The sequence below is a fragment of the Stomoxys calcitrans genome, chromosome 4 (assembly GCF_963082655.1).
Source record: "Stomoxys calcitrans chromosome 4, idStoCalc2.1, whole genome shotgun sequence".
Lineage (NCBI taxonomy): Eukaryota > Metazoa > Arthropoda > Insecta > Diptera > Muscidae > Stomoxys > Stomoxys calcitrans.
The window spans coordinates 18,000,591-18,024,945 of NC_081555.1; the positions used below are offsets into that span (position 1 = coordinate 18,000,591).

General features: G+C 39.2%; 1 protein-coding gene across 4 annotated transcripts in view; it reads left to right on the forward strand.

Moving 5' to 3' along the window:
* The first annotated feature begins 1,497 nt into the window (after window positions 1-1,497).
* Window positions 1,498-24,355, forward strand: part of LOC106087918 (uncharacterized) — a 35,194-nt gene continuing 12,336 nt past the window's right edge. For 2 of the 4 annotated variants that reach the window (XM_013253135.2, XM_013253137.2), the window contains exons 1-2: window positions 1,498-1,966; window positions 2,520-2,752. The gene's annotated coding sequence lies outside the window, so the exon portion shown is untranslated. Of the gene's footprint in view, window positions 1,971-2,316; window positions 2,753-24,355 lie in introns of those variants that run through there. The other 2 variants (XM_013253136.2, XM_059368023.1) reach the window with 2 other exon arrangements.

Consider the following 24,355-nt stretch of genomic DNA (forward strand, 5'->3'; position numbering starts at 1 on the left):
CGAAATTCGAACTCGAATCGTAAAATAAACTAAATTCCTTTAAATTAAACATTTTATTTTTTTTGCATTTTTTTACCAGAGGGGGTAACCCATCAAAATTTTAAATTTTTGACGCGACAAAATTTTTGGAGTTTCTGTAACATCCTTCGATTTTCGAACTCCGAAATACTGAAAACACCATTGGATTCGTGAAGTAAATGGTGCTGATTGTAGCAATACTTCAAAGTTTCCCATAGGTAGGTGTAGGGTTTTATAAAGTCAGCTCCGCCCGACTTTTGCCTTTCCTTACTGGTTATATATACGATTTGCCACTAATAACAGTTGAGTAAAACTTACTACAAATCTGCATTTTTTCCTTATTTTAATCAACATTTGACCATATTGCATTAAAATTTGCTAAATTATTTGGAACAAGTGTTTTACTTTATTTAATGCGCGCCATTTTTCTGAGTGTAGGTATAAGAGTTCGAAGTCTTAAAAAAATACCTTCACAAAACATTTGTGGAAAATTTGATTTCCCTTGTTTGAAAAAAAATATATGACTTTGGTTTGCTTCTATTGGTGCTTTGGTTTGCTTCTACTGTGGTATTTATCATAATGGACAAAACTAGTCTCTTCGCATCTGTTGAAAAACTGTTGTTAAAACCTAAATATTGGGTTGCCCAAAAAGTAATTGCGGATTTTTCATATAGTCGGCGTTGACAAATTTTTTCACAGCTTGTGACTCTGTAATTGCATTCTTTCTTCTGTCAGTTATCAGCTGTTACTTTTAGCTTGCTTTAGAAAAAAAGTGTAAAAAATGTATATTTGATTAAAGTTCATTCTAAGTTTTATTGAAAATGCATTTACTTTCTTTTAAAAAATCCGCAATTACTTCTTGGGCAACCCAATATACCAAAATTTTGTGACCAAATCTGGAGGCCAGCGTGGCGCAGAACACCGGTTTCAAATTTTGACGAGTACATTAGAAAAAATTTTCAGCTGTAGTTATCCCCTCCTTATGCTGGCGACATTTGTAGGGTACTATGCCTGTTGGCATTCGGTTCTAAAAAGGAGGCCCCTTATTATTAAGTTTAATATGTATTGGAATCGGACAACACCTATTGATAGCTGAGAAGTTTGCCCCCCGTTTCTTAATGGAATGTTCGTGAGCAAATTTTCACGTCTTCAAATAAATACTGAACAACGTTTTCCTGCAAAATATTCCAAGTGTATCCAATGAAATTGATTAACCGCAAAAATTTTGTTTACTAATCAATACAATGCCAATTTATTTACCTTCTCTAGCCAAAGCATAAGAACCTTATAACATGGCTATTGGAACTGCAACATGTTTGATGATTGAAGCAGGTTGGTTGGATGGTCGATTGGTGGTTGCTGCTGACTTCTGTTCTATACAACTATACAACACACAACTGGCGGCAGCAGCAGACAACACACAGCGCCACCTAAACACATACCAAATGAAACTTGTTAGCTGAATATGCGCCTTACTAGCTAGCCCTGTGTCCGTCCGTCCATCCATTCACAACAAACATTCGCCTAGCAGAGAGATACAAATTCAGTTACATTCAGTTTTTCGTATTCTCAGTCATGTTGGAAACACGATCGTGAATAAAACTTCGAGCGAAACATTTCAAATTGGCTTTGGTGGTGTGGATTGGCGTATTGTTTTTTGTTTTTTTTTTTGCGAGTCAACCAAAAAAAGCGGTTTTAGAGCCTCCCGCCCGGCCGCCAATAAAGAAGGCAATAGTGTGTAGTCTACACCAAGCAATAGGAGGCAGGGAGTCACCAACCAGCACACACCTCAAAAGATTCCTTGCCATAATAACTGCCACAAGTGCTTCTTAAAGCGGCAAAGCAGGCTTCCAAATACGAAAAGAAAAACAAAACCAAAGTTGTATTTTAGGGTGATGCAAGAGAAGCTAAGCAGCCAGCCACCAACTACAAGTTTCGATAGAGTGAAGTGAGTGAGTAAAGTGAATCGGAGGCGAAACAAATGCAAAAAAAAAATCCAAAGTAAAACCAAGGAATTTGAAGGGATATCAGTGAAGTTGGAACAAATCTAAATAGAGAAAAAAAAATACATAAAACAAAACACAAAAGGAAAATATATGACAAAAAAAATCAAAAGGATTGGCATTTATTGAATAGTTAAGATACACAAAAGTATGCTAAAACAAATGCCTTTGATTTCTCTACCCTAAAACCGTTTAGTACCCCCCAAAGTTCAAAATTGGAAAAGGCGTTCAACTCAATCATTGGCCATCTAATTGGTCATAATGAAATAATTATTTGGCATGCAAAAAAATAAAAAAAAACCAAAATCCTAAAAAAAAATATCGAAATAGCCAAACAAGCACGCCTGCCTTTTTTGCCTAGGCCACTGTGTGTGTGTGTGTGTGTGTGTGTGTTTAAGTGTTTGAAATTTAAATTTAATACAAGTGTTTACACTACATGGCATAAACAAAAAAATATTCGTGTATAGTGGAAATAATGCTTGGCTTTGCTATTTTCAGCTCAGTTACGCCAATATTTTATGACCCATCCCACAGCAACACCTCGTTTGCTGCTCATACAACGCCAAACTTCTTTCATGTCATGGAAAATTCAAAAAATAACCGAAATATGCATTTAAACTACAACAGCAACACCGGCACCACCACCAACACCATTGCAGCAGGTGTGCAATTTTAAGTGGAAATTATCTTCAATTACATTTGGACTACGACGAAATGCCAAAAGTGTAAGGGTAAGCAAATTTTTTTTTTGGTAATACTAGGTTATAGTATTAATAGTAGTGTTTTATTTATTGCCCAAAAAGTAATTGCGGATTTTATAAAAGAAAGTAAATGCATTTTTAATAAAACTTAGAATGAACTTTAATCAAAAAAACCTTTTTTACACTTTTTTTCTAAAGCAAGCTAAAAGTAACAGCTGATAACTGACAGAAGAAAGAATGCAATTACAGAGTCACAAGCTGTGAAAAAATTTATCAACGCCGACTATATGAAAAATCCGCAATTACTTTTTGGGCAACCCAATAGATATTAAGTTGTGGTTGATTTTTTTGGGTATTTGGACAAAAGGGGCCAGTATAATCGGATCGTTATGACATTTTAAGTCGATCTAGCCATGGGGGTATACCAATTTCGCCATTCTGTTTGTAACTCCTCGAAATATTCGTCTAAGACCCCATAAAGCATATATTGGGTTGCCCAAAAAGTAATTGCGGATTTTTTAAAAGAAAGTAAATGCATTTTTAATAAACCTTAGAATGAACTTTAATCAAATATACTTTTTTTACACTTTTTATGGCCCATTAACAATCCCAATCGACCTACACGAATAAGGAGTAATTGTGCATAATATCAAGCGGCTAGCATTACTCCTTTGAAAGTTAGCGTGCTTTCGATAGACAGACGGACGGACATGGCTAGATCGACTTAAAATGTCATCACGATCAAGAATATATTGGGTTGCCCAAAAAGTAATTGCGGATTTTTCATATAGTCAGCGTTGACAAATTTTTTCACAGCTTGTGACTCTGTAATTGCATTCTTTCTTCAGTCAGTTATCAGCTGTTACATTTAGCTTGCTTTAGAAAAAAAGTGTAAAAAAAGTATATTTGATTAAAGTTCATTCTAATTTTTATTAAAAATGCACTTACTTTCTTTTAAAAAATCCGCAATTACTTTTTGGGCAACCAATATATGAATCTATAAAGGCCTTATTAAGTGTTGGTATTAAGGCTGCTAGATGCTAAAAAAGTCAAAAAGAAAGCCAAAGTTGTTTATCACATTGCAATCCCCAGCGATTTTGTAAGCGTAGTTTTTCTAAAAACCTAGGTTAGGTTGAAAATAGGGTGCATATATTAATCCGTCTTATGCGACTATGGACATACACCTAAGCCAGTAATCGGCTTGTTGTGCGCTCTAAAAACTAAAAAGTAACCTCGAAAAAGAAAATTTTAAGTTAGGAATTCCTTTGTACTTACAAAATCTTTGTTTTCTATACCACTCCCCTAAGTTGGTTCATGTCTGGTATCGTGTCCCCACCTAAGTACCGGTGTCTGTTAGCCGCGAAAGCTCCAACGTCTCATCATCTTTTCCACATGCCCTACACATGCTATCACTTGCCGCACCGATTTTGCATAAGTGAGCTCGTAGTACTATGTGTCCTGTTATGACACCATAAGCTATGCTGACCTCATTCTCACTTCCTTTCAGTAATAGCCTCGTCCTTTCACGACCCGGATTACCCCATAGGATTTTCGTCGTCCTACCAACCGTAGCGCAGAGGTTAGCATGTTCGCTTATTACGCTGAACGCCGTAGCGCAGAGGTTAGCATGTTCGCTTATTACGCTGAACGCCTGAGTTTGAATCCTGGCGAGACCATCATAAAATTTTCAGCGGTGGTTATCCCCTCCTAATGATGGCGACATTTGTAAGGTACTATGCCATGTAAAAACTTCTCCTCAAAAGAGGTGTCGCAATGCGGCACGCCGTTCGGACTCGGCTATAAAGCGGAGGCCCCTTATCATTGAGCTTAAACTTCAATCGGACTGCATTCATTGATATGTGAGAAGTTTGTCCCTGTTCCTTAGTGGAATGTTCAGGGGCAAAATTTGCAAATTTGCATTTCCCAAAAACAGGGTATTTATAATTTTGCAGGTATCTTGAGTATAAAAGCATATTCAAACAATTTTTGATGATTTCGTATTCTTTGTATATAGATCTAACCTTCTGATCTCATAAAATCGGAATTTAGTTATATATAGCTGCTATATAGACCGATCTCCAAACTTAAAGTCTTGAGGCAATAAATTGGTCATATATCATCTAATGTCGATGAAATTTGGGACCCCTTCCCATTTCTGTAAGGTGTGGTCCAGATCGGATCATATTTGGATATAGCTGTCCTATATTGATACCATAAAAAATTCATTTATTACCCGATTTCGATGAAAATTGGCACAGTGAGTTCTGGTAGACCCCTACCCATTCCTGTCAAATGTGGTCTAGATCGGACCGTATTTCGATATAACTGCCATATAGATCGATCTCCCGATATAGTATATTGAATTTATTAAATGGGAATTTTTCATCGGATTTCGTTGAAATTTGGGACATTGAGTTCTGTTAGATCCGTACACCTATTTGTTGAATGTGGTCCAGATCGGACTATATACTATGGATGTAGCTGCCATATAGACCGATCTTCCGATATACAGTATTGAGCTCATAGGAGGAGCATTTTTCATCTGATTTCGATGAAATTTGACACAGTGAGTTTTGGTAAACCCCTACCCATTCTTGTTAAATGTGATCCAGATCGCATCATATTTGGATATAGCTTTCATATAGACCGATCTCCCGCTAAAGGGTATTGAACTCATAAAAATCGTATATTTCATTCGATTTCGATGAAATTTGAAACAGTGAGCTTTTATACCCCTCCACACCTTTTTGATTAATATCGTTCAGATCAGACCATATTTGGATAGGGATACCCCAATTTTTAAAAACACAAGACTCGAAGATAGGCAAGACGGTTTATGAGAAATTTTGTTTGTACACTTACCGTAGCCTATCCAAATTTCAGGCGGGACCGCCCCACCCCCAAAATCCACCAAATATATATTTATACACCAATCACGACAATATGGGACTCAAATGAAAGGTATTAAAGAGTAGAAAACGCATCTGACATCCAATTATGGAACCAAGTATTTGGGGGACCACTCCAGCCCCCAAAACACCCCTAAATCGGGTATATTTATCGACCATGGTAATATGGGATTCAAATAAAAGGTATTTGAGAGTAGAATACGAATCTGATACCAAAATGTGGGAGCAAGTTTTCGGGGGTTTACCCCTTCCGCAAAACACCCCCAAACTGGACTTATTTACTGGAAGTGACAATATGGGGCCCAAATAAAAGGTAATTGGCAATAGAATACGAATCTGATGTCCAAATGTTGGGCCAAGTACCAAGTTGGACTGCCCCCACAACACCCCCCAAAGAGGACAAGCTTACCCACCATCGCAATATGGGGCTCAAATGAAAGATTTTTGAGATAAGATGTGGTAGTTTTACATCAAATTTTGAGGCCAAGTGTTTGGGGGACCACTCTTCTCCCTAAAAAACCTCTAAATCGGATATACATATTTACCGACAATGGCAATATGGGGCTCAAATGAAAGGCATTTGAGAGTAGAGCACGAAATTGATACCCACATTTGCAACCACGTTCCTGGGGGTCCACACCAACACCTAAACCCACCAACCACCAACATGGAGCCCGTCCCACTCCCAAAATCGTCATGAGAATATCGGGCTCTAATAAAGTCCTTTAAGAATGGAGTACATCTAACATCCAAACTTCATGTCTGGTATTGTGTCCCCACCTAAGTGTCGGTATCTGTTAGACGCGAAAACCGGGCAATGACAAAGGAAATGCCCGACATGAACCAATGGAGTGGCATGGAAAACAATTAAGCATTTTGTAAGTAGCACGGAATTCCTAACTTAGATTTTCTTTATCGAGGTTACTTTTTTTTAGTATTTGGAGCGCACAACATGCCGACTACTGGCTTTAGTGTATGTCCATAGTGGCATCTCAACCTAACCTAACCTAACATCCAAACTTAAACGACCCTAAACCCTCCGAGCGAATTCATAGACCAATAAAAATCATATGGGATTCGCATAAAGGCATTTCTATTGTTATACTGAAAGTCAGGCGATATAAATATTCCACTTTTGTAGCATGGCATGCTAAAAGCTCTTAAGTTGCCGAAAATAATATTCAAAGGATAATTTTGTTCCAAATATTGTTAATGAAGGCACAGCGGAGCAAGCCCGGTTCAGCTAGTTAACTATGAAAAATCACCCATTACCAACATAGAATTTTACTAATTAAATTTCCTTTTCCTAACAACACAAGAACGATTCTTATGCAATTCCTACAGCACATTCTTGAAAACAATATTGTGTGTACCCATCGCTGCTATACAACTTTAATTATCTTTAATCCACTTGGAATTTCCCAAAGCCTGCAAGAGAAGAAAAATATTTTTTGCGCAATTCCTACAGAACAATATGTTCCCCTTCAGCACCACATCCAAATCAAACTCTGCTGCTGTTGCAGTAGCTGGCTGCAATTGCAATGACGCATCACCTCATATCCTTCTTCTTGAAAAGTCATCAGGTATGAAAACCTTACTCAACAAAGAACAAATGTTCTCAAATGGTGATATGGGTCAGAAAAGTGTGCGTGCATGTGCCATCATCATCATCATCGTTCTTCTCTCACCTGGATTATCAAACATTTGTAGGCAAGGACTAAATACTTTTTGATGGCATCTGTCCTATATCAGGGAGAAGCGGAGGAAAGTAAACAGGTGGAAATAAAATTTTGAAATTAATTCGAAATTTCATTTGATGGGCGTTAAGCAAGTGAGTGTTATTGCTCAGATGCCCACAAAAATATTATACATCAATGTGGTTTTTATAGTAAACATGAATAAAGAAAACCACATGTTTGACCTTTATGAAATAATAGGTGTGTTTTTCTATCACTAAGAGGGTGAACATTAGTTTCAGAAAAAAGATATCTACCAGGCAAAAACCTAAGGAATTAGTCGCTCTTCCATAGTCTGAGAGAAAAAATATCCCACCATTTTAATTCTACTTTGACTTAAGACAGGACATTGACGGGGAAAATTATGTCATTTCTCATAACATTTCGTCATTTCTAATGCCTACTTACCAATTTTTATCCTATTAAAATTCATATGACCGTTATTAGATGCGTCCTCTCCACCGGTAATAACGTATTCGTTAAGATTCGAGCGTTAGTCCCATAATTGCTTCGTATGCTCATAACCTGCTGTTGACTTCTATCCAAAGGGTGATTTTTAAGAGCTATAAAAGTTAAAAAAAAACATAAAATTCAGAAAAATGCATGAAATAATCTAAAGGCGTTAAATCGCACAATCTCTCCTCTGAATAAGTCCATTATTACTAGTGCTGTGTGGCATATGTCACCGTCTAGTTGAAACCATATGTCATGCAAGTCAAGCTCTTGCGTTTTGGTCAAAAAAAAGTTGCATCCATGCACAGTTACGTTACCATTCGCATAATCTTTGAAGAAGTACGGTCCAATGATGCCACCTGCCTATAAGCCACACCATACTGTAACTTTTTCTGGATGTATTTGTAGCTCTTGCAATGCTTATGGCTGATCTTCACTCCAAAATCGACAATTCTTCTTATTTACGTACCCATTGAGCCAAAAATGAGCTTCGTCCACAAAATGCAAAAAGCGCGCGATGAACTTTCTTCACAGAGCACGCATTTTGGTAAAAAAATTCGTTTGTAAGACGATTCATGGTTAAATTATAGACCAAACTGAAGATGTTTGACAGTGAGAGAAACCACGAAACATGCGTGTGCGGTTTAGACCAGTGTTGCCAAAAAGATAATAGCTAAAAAATCACCCTTTATTATGCCACGTTTCTTTAAAACTCTATCTAAGACCGTAAGATATATGTGAAAGTCCCTTTTATATTTCCTGTAAACGGTTTTAGCACACTTTTCCCAGTAAGCCACAGTGGGCTATTTACTTTGAAAAATGGAGCATCATCTGGAAAAATTACCAAATTTTACAAAAAATAGTCAATATCTTGGTTTCTTTAATACTTGGGGCTCCAAATTGAAAAGGTTCGGAAAGAGCTTGGTCCAGACTATATTTCCTGTAAACGGTTTCCGCTCACTATTTCCCATTTGGTCACAGTGGGCCATTTACTCTGAAATAAGAGGCATATGGTGCCAAAATTTGCCAAAAATGCCCAATATCATGGTTTCTTTAATACTTAGGGCTCCTAATTGAATATATTCGGAAATAGCGTGGTCCAGGATATATATCCTATAAACGGTTTCAGTTCACTATTTCCCATTTGGTCACAGTGGGCCATTTACTCAGAAAAATGGGGCATCATATGGAAAAATGACCAAAATTTGCCAAAAATGGCCAATATCATGGTTTCTTTTATACTTAGGGCTCCAAATTGAATAGATTCGGAAAGAGCATAGTAAACGGTTTCAGCCCACTATTTCCCATTTGGTCACAGTGGGGCATTTACTCTGAAAAATGGGGCACCATATGTAAAAATTACCAAAATTTGCCAAAAATGGCCAATATCTTGGTTTCTTTTCTAAAGGGTGATTTTTTTGAGGTTAGGATTTTCATGCATTAGTATTTGACAGATCACGTGGGATTTCAGACATGGTGTCAAAGAGAAAGATGCTCAGTATGCTTTGACATTTCATCATGAATAGACTTACTAACGAGCAACGCTTGCAAATCATTGAATTTTATTACCAAAATCAGTGTTCGGTTCGAAATGTGTTCATTCACCGTAACGTTGCGTCCAACAGCATCTTTGAAAAAATACGGTCCAATGATTCCACCAGCGTACAAACCACACCAAACAGTGCATTTTTCGGGATGCATGGGCAGTTCTTGAACGGCTTCTGGTTGCTCTTCACTCCAAATGCGGCAATTTTGCTTATTTACGTAGCCATTCAACCAGAAATGAGCCTCATCGCTGAACAAAATTTGTCGATAAAAAAGCGGATTTTCTGCCAACTTTTCTAGGGCCCATTCACTGAAAATGATTTGCAAGCGTTGCTCGTTAGTAAGTCTATTCATGATGAAATGTCAAAGCATACTGAGCATCTTTCTCTTTGACACCATGTCTGAAATCTCACGTGATCTGTCAAATACTAATGCATGAAAATCCTAACCTCAAAAAAATCACCCTTTATTTAGGGCTCCAAATTGAATATATTCGGAAATAGCGTGGTCCAGACTATATTTCCTGTAAACGGTTTCAGTCCACTATTTTCCAGTTGGCCAGAGTCGGCCATTTACTCTGAAAAATTGGGCATCATATGGAAAAATTACCAAATTTTGCCAAAAATGGCCAATATCATGGTTTTTTATTCTTAGGGCTCCAAATTGAATAGATTCTGAAAGAGCTTAGTCCAGACTATATTTCCTGTAAACAGTTTCAGTCCACTATTTCGCAGTTGGCCACAGTGGGCCATTTGCTCTGAAAAATGGGGCATCATATAGAAAAATGATTAAATTTTCCAAAAATGGCCAATATCTTGGTTTCTTTAATACTTAGGGCTCCAAATTAAATAGATTCGGAAAGAGCGTAGTAAACGGTTTCAGCCCACTATTTCCCAGTTGGCCACAGTGCGTCATTTACTCTAAAAAATGGGGCATCATAAGGAAAAATTACCAAACTTTGCCAAAAATTGCCAATATCTTGGTTCTTTTAATACTCAGGGCTCTGAGATAAATAGATTCAGAAAGAGCGTAGTTCCTTTAATATTTCCTGTAGAGAGTTTTAGCCCACTTTTTCCCAGTTGGCCACAGGGGGCCATTTATTATGAAAACTGGGGCATCATATGGAAAAATTACCAAATTTTGCGAAAAATTACCAATATCTTGGTTTCTTTTCTATTTAGGCCTCCAAATTGAATATATTCGGAAATAGCGTGGTCCAAACTATATTTCCTATAAACGGTTTTAGCTCACTATTTCCCATTTGGTCACAGTGGGGCATTTACTCTGAAAAATGAGGCATATGGTGCCAAAATTTGCCAAAAATGGCCAATATCTTGGTTTTTTTTATACTTAGGGCTCCAAATTGAATATATTCGGAAATAGCGTGGTCCAGAATATATATCCTATAAACGGTTTCAGCTCACTATTTCCCATTTGGTCACAGTGGGCCATTTACTCAGAAAAATGGGGCATCATATGAAAAAATGACCAAAATTTACCAAAAATGGCCAATATCATGGTTTCTTTTATACTTAGGGCTCCAAATTGAATAGATTCGGAAAGAGCATAGTAAACGGTTTCAGCCCACTATTTCCCATTTGGTCACAGTGGGGCATTTACTCTGAAAAATGGGGCACCATATGTAAAAATTACCAAAATTTGCCAAAAATGGCCAATATCATGGTTTCTTTTATTCTTAGGGCTCCAAATTGAATATATTCGGAAATAGCGTGGTCCAAACTATATTTCCTACAAACGGTTTCAGCCCACTATTTCGCAGTAGGCCACCGTGGGCCATTTGCTCTGAAAAATGGGCCATCATATGGAAAAATTACTAAATTTGCCAAATAATGGCCAATATCTTGGTTTCTTTAATACTTAGGGCTCCAAATTGAATAGATTCGGAAAGAGCGTAGTAAACGATTTCAGCCCACTATTTCCCAGTTAGCCACAGTGGGCCATTTACTTAAAAAAATGGGGCATCATATGGAAAAGTAACCAAATTTTGCCAAAAATGCCCAATAACTTGGTTTCTTTAATACTAGGGCTCCAAATTGAATAGATTCGGAAAGAGCTTAGTCCAGACTATATTTCCTGTAAACGGTTTCAGCCCACTATTTCCCAGTTGGCCACAGTGCGTCATTTACTCTGAAAAATGGGGCATCATAAGGAAAAATTACCAAACTTTGCCAAAAATTGCCAATATCTTGGTTCCTTTAATACTTAGGGCTCTAAGTTAAATTGATTCAGAAAGAGCGTAGTTCCTTTAATATTTTGTGTAGAGAGTTTTAGTCCACTATTTCCCAGTTGGCCACAGGTGGTCATTAATTTTGAAAAATGGGCCATCATATGGAAAAATTCCCAAATTATGCGAATAATGGCCAATATCTTGGTTTCTTGAATACTTGGGGCTCCAAATTGAATAGATTCGGTAAGAGCAAGAATTGGACCAAAAAGAGAATAAAATAACGTGTGACTTGCCATCAACGCTACCGTAAAAGTTTAGGCATCGCTGTTGTAGACGTTGGTCTTCCACTCCAACTTAGGTCTCCTAATGACAGTTTTATTCGCCGAAATTGTAGCATTGGTCTTGTCATGATTGGTGTTCCCAGATTCCTCGGATTTAAGGCGGAGTGTTCTTTTCTCTATCGGAAAACTTGACCCATGGCAACTAATAATGGGGTAGATGCTCGTATGGACGTATCCTTGCCTAATCCCCTCTTGTCCAAAAAGTTGACCGGTCCGGCTTAGGCAAGACTGGTGTATTTAGTAAGGTTAGGGGAACATCGTGAAAGTAGGCACCGAATCGGCTTTCACAGAATTTTAGCAGTTAGCATTATCTTCCGCCAGGGAGCTAGCTGATAACCACAGCTCTCTGTTTGTCTGATCCCATTAAGCAATGGTCTCAGTCGCTTTCCGTCCGGCTAAGGCAAGACTGGTGTATTTAGTAAGGTTAGGGGAACATCGTGAAGGTAGGCACCGAACCAAATGTACGAATTATAAGGCATTCAGGAGTGAGTCATCCTCACTAGTCATACGGATGAATTTGCACCATCATTCACATATTTACTGCGCTTGTGCTCCTCAATCAGCCTCTGCGCGAAGCCAAGTCTCCCGGACGGGGGGAACCTTACGCATTCCGTAGACGGAATTTCGCACCACCATTCAGATCTTTATTGTGCTTGTGTCCCTCAATCATGTCATTTACGGGAGTGTCGTCCTCACTAGTCATACGGATGGACTTCGCACCACCATTCGGATCTTTATTGCGCTTGTGACCCTCAATTAGCCTCCACGCGAAGCCAAGTCTCCCGGCCTCGCACTACGTAAGGGTCCACTTAGAACCTAGTCTGCGAATGCTAATACGAGCGTTATTATTTGACGACTAAGAGGAGCTCGACGAGATACCGCATAGCTTATCGTCCCCCAATCTGCTAACAAAGGAGTTCTTTTCGTCATTATCGCTCATTTTTATCTGCATTCGAAATAGCGTGATCAGTAATCGCCCAAAGTAGAGCAACGAACACACACCCATTGGCAACAGAAGAAAACAAACCCATTTTACAATAGTTCTTGCGTCACGATATAGTAGTAGAAGGGGAAAAGGATTCATATCTAGAAAAAATAAAAATTATTGGGTTGCCCAAAAATAAATTGCGGATTTTTCATATAGACTCTGTAATTGCATTCTTTCTTCTGTCATTTATCAGCTGTTACTTTTAGCTTGCTTTAGAAAAAAAGTGTAAAAAATGTATATTTGATTAAAGTTCATTCTAAGTTTTATTAAAAATGCATTTACTTTCTTTTAAAAAATCCGCAATTACTTTTTGGGCAACCCAATATGTACTGATTTTGATTCTCTAGTTTAATTATTTGGTTTGGCGAACCTCTACATCATCTTCTAGACGACTTGTTCCTTTGTTCACAGCGATTTGGACTTCTTTTGTGCGTCTTACAGCATCCATCTCTAATATCACAAAATTCAATATCGAAACCTTTCAATTTTATGCTCTTAAGATAACTGAAAATAAAAAAAAAATCCGTTCGATCCCAATGCATTGATTTGATCTGTGGGAATATGAAAAATATTTCACATATTGACACAAAGAGACAAAACGACAGCAGACGAACAAATGGACAGACAGACCAATTTACACTCCATCATAAACGATTTATCCATTTATAGCATATTATGTTCAGTTATTAGAAAAGCCATGAAAAGAGGTTCTAGCTCTAATGAACATTCCAGTTGAAAGTGTTGAATAATACAACGTAAACACAAATTAGTTACGAAGACTTTTGTTAACTTAATGTAATCGTTTTAAACAAGTTTTGAAAATTTCAAAACAAAACTAATAGTAGAACGATTAAACATCATGGAGATTCTTTGGAACATTTGTGGTTAAATAATTAACATTTATATACTTATGTCTTTGGTTGGATAGATTTGTGTGTGTCTTCATAGCCATATACTTAATATAAATAGCAAGAGGTCTCTAAGAATATGTAAAGTCATGGAAGCTCAGGCGACAGGTTCTAAAGACTTTAATTTCCACTACAGAGTGTTCTCATATGTAAATGCTCAAACCTTTTCTTTTGATTACTATGTGTTGCCAACTATAAGTTATAAATCTATATTTTTATATGAAACTAGCATCCCGGTGGTCCGCTTCGCTAGCCCTTCGACCTAGGTAGTCACTCAATTTATAAGAATATGCCACCCAAAATTTAGCGAAAATAAGATATGAAATAAACGAATTTTGAATGGACAATTTTGTCACCCATTATATAATTCCTTCTTGTACCTACATGCCAAATTTCAGACCTCTAGCTCCATCTGTAAATAAAGTACCAAATGGTACCAATTTTGGTACCAATATATTTGAATTTTTAATAGATTATTTAGTCACCAATCAATATATTTCTTAGTTGTACCCGCATGCCAAATTACATACCACAAGCTCCATCTGAATAGAAAGTACCAAATGGTACCAATTTCGGTACCAAAATGTGCGAATGGTGAATAGATCATTTAGCTACTCATCATATTTTTCCTAGTTGAACCTGTATGCCAAATTTCAGACCTCTAGATCCATCTGTAAATAAAGTACCAAATGGTAACAATTCTGGTACCAAAATGTTTGAATTTTTAATAGATTATTTAGTCACCAATCAATATATTTCTTAGTTGTACCCGCATGCCAAATTACATACCACAAGCTCCATCTGAATAGAAAGTACCAAATGGTACCAATTTCGGTACCAAAATGTGCGGATGGTGAATAGATCATTTAGCCAGCCATCATATATTTCTTAGTTGTAACTACATGCCAAATTTTAGACCTCTAGCTCCATATAAACAGAAAGTACCAATTGGTACCAAAATGTACGAATTTTTAATAGAACATTTAGTAACCCATCATATATTTATTCGTAGATGTACCTACAAGTCAAATTTCAGAACTCTAACTCCTTCTGAACAGAAAGTACAAAATGGTACCAATTTTGGTACCCAAATATACGAATTTTGAATATATCATTTAGTCATCCATCATATATTTTCAAGTTGTACCTACATACCAATTTTCAGATCTGTAGCTCCATCTCTAAAGAAAGTACCAATTTTGGTACCAAAATGTTCGAATTTTGAAAAATTTATTAGTCACCCAACATATATTTCCTAGTTGTACCTACATGTCCAATTTTAGACCTCTAGCTCCATCTGCCCAAAAAGTACAAGTATTGTACCAAAATGTACGAATTGTAAGAAGATCTTAGTCGTCCATCATATTTTTCCTAGTTGTGCCTGCATGCCAAATTTCTGACCTTTTGCTCTATCTGCAAAAAAAGGACCAAATGGTACCAAAATCATATATTTCCAAGTTGTACCTACATACGAAATTTCAGATCTCTAGTTACGTCTGTAAAGAAAGTACCGAATGGTACCAATTGCGGTACTAAAAGTACGTTTTCTCCCGTTACCAGTACTATTTTTTCTTTTCACGCTCATCCTTTCACACCAGATGTCTTTTAAAGTCAAATTTCAAAATTCTAGCTCAGTCCATCTGCCCTGTACAAAGTTAACCCAATTTGGTACTTTTTTTAGTACCTTAGTGCACAAATTTCCATAAACTCTTATAGTCACATAATTAAGTCTATCATAGTGTACCTAAGTTCCAAAATTCAGAGCTCTAGAGTAATTTACATAGAAAGTACCAATTGCGGTACTAAACGTACTATTTCTCCCACTTCCGGTAGGATTTTCCAAACATATTTGTACTAAACCTTATTTTTTCGAGACGCTCTTCAATTTGAACCAAGAACATAATCCTAGCCATTTCCGTTCGCGCTGGGCAAATACGATTCGTACTTTGAAGTACCTAAACGCATCTTATAGTCACACAATAATGGTTGCTATAGTGTACCTTAGTTCAAAAATTTAGAGCTTTAGAGTAATTTTCAAAGAAAGTATCAAATAGTACCAATTGTGGTACTAAACGTACTATTTCTCCCACTTCCAATATGATTTTCCAAACATTTTATTTTTTCGAGACGCCTTTCAATTTGAGCCCAAGAACATAATCCTAGCCATTTCCGTTCGCGCTGGTCAAATATGAAACATTTAGTACTTTTTGGTACTTTTTAGTACCTAAATGTAGGAATATCACCAAATCCAGCCTTATCCCGTCCCAATGGTCCAAGACTAATATTCGTGCAAAATTTCATGATTCCAGCTTTAGCCGTTTGGGCTGGGCTATGATCAGTGAGTCAGTCAGTACGTCAGGTAGTGAGTCAGTCAGTCAGTTAATCAGTTAGTCAATCAGTCAGTCAGGCAGCAATCAGTCAGTCACGCAACTCTTTTATATATATTAAGGTCGTATAACTTAAAAGATTTTTATATATTTTCCGGTACTATCGCCTTAATTCAAAGTCAGCTGCATCATCAGTGTCTCTACGGTTATTTTTGTAGCCAGGATGCTAAAGTCTTTATTAGACTTTTAAGATTTGTCGTGTGTAAATACTCACATTCAAATGTGAGATCTATAAAAGTTATCATATCAAATGTTTTTGTTGGCTCTGATGAAGCCAAGTCCCTATGGGTATACAACTAAATCTGTGATCGGTTTGGTTTTGCTTTCCAACTATTCCAAAGAAAAACTCCAAAAGTTGTATGTCAAAAATCATGTACTCTTCACATATTCCTTAATCCTCTCCCTATCCTTAATTCTATTCTAAAGTTGTTTTGAGTTTGTTCTAATAACCAATTACGTATCTATTACGCAAGAAATCTTATAGTTACTCGAAGATAGCCTAAGTTGGTTCCAGTATGGTATAGTATCCGCACCTAAGTTCTGGAGTATGTTATCCGCAAAAGCCGGGCATTGACATAGGAAATATTCGAACGTCTCATCATCTTCGCTGATGAGTTTTGGGTATATGGGGTCCGCACCAATTTTGAATAAATGCGCCTTAGTCCTTTGTGTCCAGTAATCATACCGAAAGCCATACTAACCTCCTTCCTACTTCCTGTTAATAGTAGCCCTGTCTTCTCACGATCCGCATCGCGTCCTAGGATTTTCATCGTCCTTCTGACCATCTCATTGTTCCACCAAGCACACATAGAGCATGGTGGAACAATGAGACGGTCAGAAGGACGATGAAAATCCTAGGACTCCCGTTTCTCATGCTCTTAACTCTGACTGCGTAGCACTGAATGAATTCCCGTTCTTCAAGTTTTCTGGTCTTTACAGCCAAGTCCTCTGCTCTCCAATTTCCCCTTTACCCTGCTATGACCCGGCAACCAATGGGTGTGGCTCATGCCATTCTCAAAGAAGGCGTTGTTAATCTCCTTCTGATACTTCAATACCGTACTTGACCTTACCTTCCTTGTTGTTTTAGCTCCTTAACGTAGTTGCTTATGTGAAGGAAGAGCTTGCCCGGTTGGTTTGGGAGGATATTGAGCAAAGCTGACCTTACCTTCCTTGTTGTTTTAGCTCCTTAGCGTAGTTGCTTATGTTATAGAAGAGCTCGCCCGGTTGGTTTGGGAGGATATTGAGCAAAGCTGCCTTCAGCGGTCCATCTGTTTTCCTTTTTTATGAAACCTCATGATGGATCCACTGCTGAAGCGTTTGGTTGGCTCGAGGGTTGAGGGAATTCGCACCACCATTCACATCTTTATTGCACTTGTGCCCCTCAATTAGCCTCCGCGCGAAGCCAAGTACCCCGACCTCGCACTCCGTAAGGTTCCCCTTCGAACCTATTCTGTAAATGTTAATTCGAGCGTTCTTAATGGAAGCCTTAGAGGTGCTCGACGAGTTACCGCATAGCTTATTGTCCTCCAACCTGCTATCAAAGCAGTTCTTTCCGACATTAATGATCATTTTTAACTGCATTCGAAATAGCGTAATCAGTAAGACCCCAACCCATAGATAGGAATGACTTTAAGATAGTGCTTGCCCATAACCAGGGGCATATAAATACAAGTCTAAATATGTGAGATCGACTTTGTACCATTAGATAAGTTGCTGCATATGGAGCTGTTGGTAGATGCAGTGTAGAGGTGGAAAAGAATTCACATCTAGACAAATACTAATTATGCAGTAGATTTCAGGAGCCCCTGGGACTTCGGTATCAGCCTGCTAATAGTGAGACCCCGAAGTGATGGCTGGTGGTTTGGACCTAAATTACTTTAGAGCTGAGTTCGGTGTAGGGTTGCTTTTCCAGCAAGCCGGAATAATTTTAAGATAGTGCTTCGTCCACCAAGGCGATATAAAGTCCAAATATGTGAGGTCGAATTAGTACTCTTATGTAGGTTACTGCATATGGGGCTGTTGGTAGATGCAGTGTATTCGCCTTTGGACCTTGCAGTTTTGGAAAGTGATGGCAGTCATCTGATTCGTAAATATATTGGGTTGCCCAAAAAGTAATTGAGGATTTTTTAAAAGAAAGTAAATGCATTTTTAATAAAACTTAGAATGAACTTAAATCAAATATACTTTTTTTACACTTTTTTTCTAAAGCAAGCTAAAAGTAACAGCTGATAACTGACAGAAGAAAGAATGCAATCACAGAGTCACAAGCTGTGAAAAAATTTGTCAACGTCGACTATATGAAAAATCCGCAATTACTTTTTGGGCAATATTTTATATTGGTCACTCCACTATTTCTTTTATTGCAAGAATAAGTTCTTCAGGGCATATCATAAAGCTCACGCGATCTCTCAATCTTAAACCATAGGTGTAGAAATCTATGTACCCTCGTAACCAACACGGGATAACCATGAGCACCACACAGGCTGGAATTTTGAGCTTCGATTTATTCATCGTTATCACGAGAAACTTGGCTGGAAGCTATTTAGCGGGTCCATATATTGCGGATAGTGCAGTGCTCTATGCGGAGTAACTGTAATTGCAGTCGCGGACAATCAGCGGTATCGAGTGGAGAATTTCAGTGGGAGTCCGGGCGGCACCGAATCTGCACTGAGTGCCTATAATGCGTGATATGACAAGGCGATTCAATGGCCATCACGTTCTTGCGGTGATCGGTCCAATGGACTGAAACAAGCTTGTTCACATATAGGAGCTTTGCCTTCACATGCAATCTCCAATAGACCCTATCCGGTATATTGGTACAGTACAATGCGGTTAAGTTAAGACAAATTGTTTAGGAGCTCTTTTTTAATCCAATTCGTTCCATCCTTTATCACCTGCCAACCTAGCCGACTACTGATGGATTTTTGTAGGGTACAAGAGTATCTCAATAAAAACTTGTCTTGTAAATGACATTAAAACCAACCAAACATAGCCTTAAGCCTCATTTAAGATTGAATGAATTCACATTGGTTGGTATTCAAGACTGCTGCCCTCCCTCCAAACAACCCATAACATTTACAAGAAAGCAAACCAATCAGAGCAAAAAGCACAACTACAACAAAAAAAGAAGGAATATTTTAATTATTAAAAGAGTATCGACTTGATACAAATATGAAATGTTCCCATACGAAAGCTCTTGGAATACTTGAGATGATATTACAAGTTTATGGGTTCTTCTTTTGCGCCAGGGCTTAAGAAAATTATTCATGTTTTAGGCACACACAGTAGTGCTTCTAGTGCTGTCTATGGCTGGTGTTGGTGCTTGCTCATATGTAAACGATGTTCATTATCATTTTCTTTCATTATGATTTTATTTTTTGCTTTTTAAAAAGTTTTCGTTTTCATAAATATCATCGTCAGTGTGAAAGAATACAAACAACGAGAAAAAAATTAAAAATAATAATAATAAGAAAAAACAGCCAAAAGGGAGATTCTTACATTCTTCTCAAAGAACAAGCCACAATCCCCATACAGAATGGAGCAATCGAGGAGTAGTACAAGAAAAAAAAATCACCAACAGCCAGAGATGGAAAGTTTGATATATTCACTGGTATTGTAATGAAATTTCAAGGGTATACCAAACTTAAGGTATCAAATTTCCAATAAGCTTCTGAACCTTAAAATCTCTGTTCGAAGCTAAAGAAAAGGCGGCTCTGCAAAGAAGGATTGATAGTCTCAATACTAGTTTAAACAGTCGGCTCTTAATTGGAGATTCCCTTCAACGTTTGAAAACCCCTAAGTACTAAATGTTAGCACGAAAAAAAGCTATGCCAGGATTTCTTTGCTACTTACAAAATCCCTAATCCATCCTATGTTCTGTATCCCTAATCCTATCTTAGTTCTGTAGTCTTTTAGCCACAAATTCCGAGCATTGACATAGGAAATATTTCAACGTCTCGTTGCCTTTCCCACATGCCATACACACGTTGTCACTTGCCGCACCTATTCAGAACAAACCACAATCCCCATACATAGTGAAGATATCGTGGATTAGGTTCGGATAGGTTGAATGCGCTGCCCATCAAAGGTGAGTTCACTCGGAGGCCAGTTTGACCCATCTTACATTCTTCTCAAAGAACAATCCCCATACAGAATGGAGCTATCGAAGAGTAGTACAAGAAAAAAAATCACTAACAGCCAGAGATGGAAAGTTTTATATATTCACTGGTATTGTAATGAAATTCCAAGAGTATACCAAACTTAAGGTAGCAAATTTCCAATAAGCTTCTGGATCTTAAAATCTCTGTTCGAAGCTAAAGAAAAGGCGGCTCTGTAAAGAAGGATTGATAGACTCAATACTAGTTTAAACAGTCGGCTTAGTTGGAGATTCAACGTTTGAAGACCCCTAAGTACTAAATGTTAGCACGAAAACAAACTATGCCAGGATTTTTTTGCTACTTACAAAATCCCTAATCCATCCTATGTCCTGTATCCCTAATCCTATCTAAGTTCTGTAGTCTCTTAGCCACAAATTCCAAGCATTAACATAGGAAATATTTCAACGTCTCGTTGCCTTTCCCACATGCCATACACACGTTGTCACTTGCCGCACCTATTCAGAACAAACCACAATCCCCATACATAATGGATATATAGTGGATTAGGTTAGGTTAGGTTGAATGGACTGCTCATCAAAGGTGAGTTCACTCGGAGGCCAGTTTGACTCATTGTGGTACCTTAGAGAGAGAGAAAGGGAAGAGAAAGAAAATGTGAGACCTCGTAATAGAGGTTATACACGAATAAAAGAAAAAGAGGGGAGTGGAGAACCTGCGCGGAGGGTGAGGAAATGCCCGTCCCTACGCAAGCACAGATCTACCTACGCCAGAGCGTGTGGCATCCCCGGCCGGAACCATCCTCTTCCCTCAACAAACCTCAGGGGACATACCAGAGGTACGTTTGCAAGTTCACCCAGATCACAGAAGAAACTGCTCCCCAAAAATGCGAGCCTACGTCTCTGCAGACCCGGATAGGAACACAACAAGTGCTTCCTCATCCTCATCGAGGCAACTCCTACAGAAGTCATTGTGTGGTATCCCCATGCGGCCTATGGCACAATGTCCGGTTATGACCCCTGTCATCGACCTCCAGAAACTCCCTCGTCCTCCTCCGGTCCATGACCGGCCATAGCGCCTTGACAAATGGCACGTAAGCAAGACCGACAACTGGTCCGCACGGCGCATACGAACCCCTCCTGGCGCACTCGTCCGCCCTCTCATTCCCTGGAATCCCCTCATACCCAGGAACCCATGTCAGCGTCACATCGTGGGTACGGAGCCTATCCAGGGATTCCAAACAATCCGCCACGCATCTGCGCAACCATACTGTCCACATAAATTCTGAGTTTCGGGGGCGGTAAGCACTTTACCAGAATTTCTCTTGCGGCCTCTGCCTGCAGAGTAGATCCCTAATCCAGTCCCTGACTCCATCTTGGAGCCATCTGTGTAGACCGATGTCTCATCCTCCTCAAGTTCACCATCCGCCCTCCATTCGTCCCGAAACGAATCGCGAATGCCCTTACTCCAGTCGGCACTGATACCAGATAGTCGGAGATCCTCCGAGCTTCCTCAGCCTAAACAACCCTGGCGGCACCGTTCCAAATATAGGCTCCAATGGGCTGGATATCCAGAATCGCGTCCAGGTCTTCCGGCGGTGCGAATCTCAGTCCCCCTGTGATCCCGACGCAGGCCAGTCTCTGGACCTTCTCGAACTCCCTCGCTCGAGTTCTCCTCCCTACGGCATTCCACCATACCAGTGCTCCATAGGCCAGTACTGGTCTCACGATGGCCGTATACAATACATACAATAAATCATCCTAGGAGTCACTCCCCACTTCCTACCGAACATCCTCCTGCAGGAGTAAAAAGCGCACAGTGCCTTACGGCTTCTTTCCTCGGTGTTCCTCTTCGAGGACAGTTTCGTGGATTTATACAAGAAAAAACCCCCAACAGCCAGAGATGGAAAGTTTGATACATTCACTGGTATTGTAATGAAATTTAAAGGGGATATCAAAGTTTTGGTCGCAAATTTCCAATAAGCTTCCATGTTTCCCGAACTTAAAATCTCTGTTCGAAGCAAAAATGAAAAATCAGCTCTGATTCCCTCCAACGTTATGGATTTGCATCTAAAAAGTCCAGGTCCATATATACGATCGCTGTCCCCACCATGACATGATGGCTAGGTCATCTTAGGTTCATGCCACTATGGACACACACCTCAATCACAAATCGGCTTATTGTGCGCTCTATATACTGAAATGTAAGCACGAATAAAATGTATGCCAGGATTTCCTCTTTCCACTTACAAAATCCCTAATCCTTATCCATCGTATGCCCATAAGTTGGAGCAACACTTAAGTTCCGGAGCTTGTTAGCCTCTAAGTCCGAGCAATGATCTAAGAAATACTCCATCGCCTTCACCACATGTCATACACACGCTGCCACTTGCCCCACTTATTCTGCAATAGTGTGCTCGTATTCCTGTAATGATACCGAAATCTCTACTGAACTTCTTATTTCTTCTTTTCAGTATTAGCTTCGTCCGCTCACCATTCGGATCCCTCCCATAGGATTTTCCTTCCCCTTATCCCGCTATGGCCTAAAGGATGCAGATTGTGTCATCGTCAAAGAAGACGTTCATCTCCTTCTTACACTTACACTTGACGTTTTCCGCTATCGTCCGTATTTCCGCCTGCATTCCTCTTCTCACTGTTAGCTTCGTCTTCTCACGATTCGGACCCCTCTCGGATTTCCCGCCATGGCCGAAATCATGCAGATTGTGCCATCGTCAGAGAAGACGTTCATCTCCTTCTTTTACTTCGCCTGACGCTTTCCGTTATCGTCCGTATTTCCGCCTGCATGACCGTGTTGTGGTTATTCTCTATCCACTCTCCTATCACCTTAGCTCCCATTGGGATATTTAAAATTATCAGCAGTGCCCTAGTAGATGTGGTTGTTAGCGCCTCTTCTAAGCTGAAGCAACATGTAAACCTATTGCAATGTCCTTAAGTTACACCTCTTCTTCATTGTCCTCCAGCAAACTATCAATGCGTAAGTTAGTATTGGTCTAACTGCGATCCTTAAGAGCCAGTGGATTGTCCCCGTACTCAGGCCTGATTTCGAGCCAACGGCCCCTCTGCATAGTATCAAACATATGGGAGGCTTTTCAGAACGCTCCTGCATGTGGAACTTTCAGTTCCCCGGCACGGGATAGCTGTGAGCACCACACAGACTGGAAGATTGAGGTCCGATCTGTGTGGTGTTCATTGCTGTAACGAAAAGCTTAGCTGCGAGCTACAGGGCGCGTCCACAGGTTGCGGATAGTGGAATGCTCTATGCGGAATAGCTGCAACGGCAGTCGCGGATACTCAGCGATATCGAGTAGAGAGTCTCAGTGAGAGGCCGGGCCGCATCGGCCCTTGTACAAATAGTGAGTACCTATGATGCTCGATATGACAAGGTGAGTTATTGGCCCCTTTAAATAACCAGTTCAATTCCCGCGGCGATCAGTCTTTTCGACCGGAACAAGCTTGCTCGTCTACAGGAGCATGACGAGCATCGCCACATGCAAATGTGGTTACAACAACTTTCAGCTCAGTTTCCTATACAAGATCACTCCCAAGTATTTGACCTTGTAGGATATCGAAATATTACTGTTCAGGAAACATGGCGCCTCAAATTGGCCCACCTTCTCTATCCTCGTAAAAAGGCAGAAATCAGACTTATCTGGGTTAAAGTTCGGACCCCTAAGTCTATCTGAGCTGGGCTAATCAGAATATCCAACTGATTTTTCTGTGGAATACACCAGGACGATGTAGAAAGCACAAACAGGACACGATAACTCTAATGGGCTTCGCAGATCAGCTTCAACGGGAATGTAACGATAAACGCGCTTTCCCCCACGGAGGAACCAAAATAATCGACAGGGAAACGCAAAAAAAGCGAAAGACAAAAAGAAGTCATGACAATATGGGAATGTCATGACAAAATGGGAATGTTTGCCAATCATGGCTATATGGGGTACAAATAAAGGTTAAGTATTTGGGAGTTGGTAAATAATATGTATCTGACATATGGTATTAATATTGGGATGCCCAAAAAGTAATTGCGGATTTTTTAAAAG